Source organism: Oncorhynchus keta, chromosome 3 (assembly GCF_023373465.1).
Source record: "Oncorhynchus keta strain PuntledgeMale-10-30-2019 chromosome 3, Oket_V2, whole genome shotgun sequence".
Taxonomy (NCBI): domain Eukaryota; kingdom Metazoa; phylum Chordata; class Actinopteri; order Salmoniformes; family Salmonidae; genus Oncorhynchus; species Oncorhynchus keta.
The window spans coordinates 26,138,715-26,142,454 of record NC_068423.1 but is presented as its reverse complement, the minus strand read 5'-3'; the positions used below and the strand labels follow the sequence as shown (position 1 = coordinate 26,142,454).

At 48.2% G+C, this 3,740-nt stretch overlaps 1 long non-coding RNA gene across 3 annotated transcripts; it reads right to left on the bottom strand.

Moving 5' to 3' along the window:
- Positions 1-1,041: 1,041 nt before the first annotated feature.
- LOC127915188 (uncharacterized) lies at positions 1,042-2,645 on the bottom strand. Of its 3 annotated transcripts, none has more exons than XR_008090514.1 (4): positions 2,557-2,645; positions 2,050-2,121; positions 1,664-1,771; positions 1,042-1,094 (listed from the first exon to the last, which is right to left on the bottom strand). It is a non-coding gene; the product is annotated as an uncharacterized LOC127915188 (long non-coding RNA). The 3 variants fall into 3 exon arrangements; XR_008090513.1 differs by lacking the exon at positions 1,042-1,094 and adding an exon at positions 1,172-1,224; XR_008090511.1 differs by lacking the exon at positions 1,042-1,094 and adding an exon at positions 1,575-1,627.
- Positions 2,646-3,740: the final 1,095 nt, after the last annotated feature.

Below are 3,740 nucleotides of genomic sequence, written 5' to 3'. Positions count from 1 at the left end.
AAAACAATCAGGTGTTTGTTTTGACGAAACAAAGATCCAGAAGTCATTGATCACGTGCTTCTGATAAAGCGATACAGGCATCGGCACACTGCTTTGAAGAACTTAGCCATTTCAACACATGCCCTGGAGCTCCGGTATCAAAACATAACATCACCAGAGGTTACTGTGCATTTTCCAGTATCTTAATGGCAGCTGGTTCACAGAAAGTTGATGTTTACTGTCAACTACTTACAAGTGGGTTATTGTAAAATCCACAGTAATTTACTGTAGCTAATCCATTACACTCACTGACCTGATGGTCTGGTAGGAAAGCATTACAATTACACGGTGACTAGCAATAAATTAAATATTGTATTGTTCTTTGGTATCACATGCCTGTACCAAGGCTGCATCACTGACAGGGGACTAGCTTCTTCTTCTTCTTTGAGATTGGGGTTAGCAGATCGCATCCACCTTTTAGGTGCATACTCCGCCACCTACTGTACTGGAGAGAGAGAGGCCATTCACAGTCTACCTACTGTACTGGAGTGTGAGGCCATTCACAGTCTAGCTACTGTACTGGAGAGAGAGGCCATTCACAGTCTACCTACTGTACTGGAGTGTGAGGCCATTCACAGTCTAGCTACTGTACTGGAGAGAGAGGCCATTCACAGTCTACCTACTGTACTGGAGAGTGAGGCCATTCACAGTCTAGCTACTGTACTGGAGAGAGGGGCCATTCACAGTCTACCTACTGTACTGGAGTGTGAGGCCATTCACAGTCTACCTACTGTACTGGAGAGTGAGGCCATTCACAGTCTACCTACTGTACTGGAGAGTGAGGCCATTCACAGTCTAGCTACTGTACCATTCACAGTCTACCTACTGTACTGGAGAGAGGGCCATTCACAGTCTAGCTACTGTACTGGAGAGCCATTCACAGTCTACCTACTGTACTGGAGTGTGAGGTCTAGCTATGTACTGGAGAGAGGCCATTCACAGTCTACCTACTGTACTGGAGTGTGAGGCCATTCACAGTCTACCTACTGTACTGGAGAGTGAGGCCATTCACAGTCTACCTACTGTACTGGAGAGAGAGGCCATTCACAGTCTACCTACTGTACTGGAGAGAGAGGCCATTCACAGTCTACTACTGTACTGGAGAGAGAGGCCATTCACTGTACTGAGAGAGGGCCATTCACAGTCTACCTACTGTACTGGAGAGAGAGGCCATTCACAGTCTACCTACTGTACTGGAGAGAGGCCATTCACAGTCTACCTACTGTACTGGAGAGAGAGGCCATTTCACAGTCTACCTACTGTACTGGAGAGGCCATTCACAGAGGCCATTCACAGTCTACCTACTGTACTGGAGTGAGGGCCATTCACAGTCTACCTACTGTACTGGAGTGAGGCTACCTACTGTACTGGAGAGAGGCCATTCACAGTCTACCTACATTCACAGTCTAGCTACTGTACTGGAGAGAGAGGCCATTCACAGTCTACCTACTGTACTGGAGAGTGAGGCCATTCACAGTCTACCTACTGTACTGGAGTGTGAGACCATTCACAGTCTAGCTACTGTACTGGAGAGAGGCCATTCACAGTCTACCTACTGTACTGGAGAGAGAGGCCATTCACAGTCTACCTACTGTACTGGAGAGTGAGGCCATTCACAGTCTACCTACTGTACTGGAGAGAGAGGCCATTCACAGTCTACCTACTGTACTGGAGAGAGAGGCCATTCACAGTCTACCTACTGTACTGGAGAGAGAGGCCATTCACAGTCTACCTACTGTACTGGAGAGAGGCCATTCACAGTCTACCTACTGTACTGGAGAGAGGCCATTCACAGTCTACCTACTGTACTGGAGAGTGAGGCCATTCACAGTCTACCTACTGTACTGGAGAGTGAGGCCATTCACAGTCTAGCTACTGTACTGGAGAGAGGCCATTCACAGTCTAGCTACTGTACTGGAGAGAGGCCATTCACAGTCTAGCTACTGTACTGGAGAGAGAGGCCATTCACAGTCTAGCTACTGTACTGGAGAGAGGCCATTCACAGTCTACCTACTGTACTGGAGAGAGAGGCCATTCACAGTCTACCTACTGTACTGGAGAGAGAGGCCATTCACAGTCTACCTACTGTACTGGAGAGAGGCCATTCACAGTCTACCTACTGTACTGGAGAGAGGCCATTCACAGTCTAGCTACTGTACTGGAGAGAGAGGCCATTCACAGTCTACCTACTGTACTGTACTGGAGAGAGGCCATTCACAGTCTACCTACTGTACTGGAGAGAGAGGCCATTCACAGTCTACCTACTCAGAGAGAGGCCATTCACAGTCTACCTACTGTCTGGAGAGAGAGGCCATTCACAGTCTACCTACTGTACTGGAGAGAGGCCATTCACAGTCTACCTACTGTACTGGAGAGGCCATTCACAGTCTACCTACTGTACTGTTCACAGTCTACCTACTGTACTGGAGAGAGGCCATTCACAGTCTAGCTACTGTACTGGAGAGAGGCCATTCACAGTCTAGGTACTGTACTGGAGAGAGGCCATTCACAGTCTACCTACTGTACTGGAGAGAGAGGCCATTCACAGTCTACCTACTGTACTGGAGAGAGAGGCCATTCACAGTCTACCTACTGTACTGGAGAGAGAGGCCATTCACAGTCTAGGTACTGTACTGGAGAGAGGCCATTCACAGTCTACCTACTGTACTGGAGTGTGAGGCCATTCACAGTCTAGGTACTGTACTGGAGAGAGAGGCCATTCACAGTCTAGGTACTGTACTGGAGAGAGAGGGACCATTCACAGTCTACCTACTGTACTGGAGAGAGAGGCCATTCACAGTCTCCCTACTGTACTGGAGACTGTACTGGAGAGAGGCCATTCACACTCTACCTACTGTACTGGAGAGAGGCCATTCACAGTCTACCTACTGTACTGGAGAGAGGCCATTCACAGTCTACCTACTGTACTGGAGAGAGAGGCCATTCACAGTCTACCTACTGTACTGGAGAGTGAGGCCATTCACAGTCTACCTACTGTACTGGAGAGTGAGGCCATTCACTGTCTACCTACTGTACTGGAGAGTGAGGCCATTCACAGTCTACCTACTGTACTGGAGAGTGAGGCCAGTCACTATTGTTACTTTTACAATAACTTACGGGCAAGTTGTTTCCAGTTAATAAATTACAAATTCACAGCAACTTATTTACTGGAAAATGTACAATAACCTGTTTACAGCACAGCTCATTACTGACAGAACAGATCAGAGCCAGAATAAAGCCTATGGGAGATGTCTCGATGATGTGTGATGTGTGTCATAGATCCTTGGTGCTCAACAGGGGAGTCTGCTAAAGAGACTCCCTGCAGGTGTGAACATTACTCTGGTGACAGGACAGCCTATCATGACACGGCGTCAGACATAATCTATTCCCAGGGAATTTCTGTGTGAACTCAGAGGACACCTTGTATACTCTGTCTCTCTCTGTCTCTCCTGTCTCTCTCTCTGTCTCTCCTGTCTCTCTCTCTGTCTCTCTCTCTCCTGTCTCTCTCTGTCTCTGTCTCTCTCTGTCTCTCTCTGTCTCTCCTGTCTCTCTCTGTCTCTGTCTCTCTCTGTCTCTCTCTGTCTCTGTCTCTGTCTCTCTCTGTCTCTGTCTCTCTGTCTCTCTCTGTCTCTCTCTCTCTCTGTCTCTCTCTGTTGCTCTCTGTCTCTCTCTCTCTCTCTGTCTCTCTCTGTTGCTCTCTG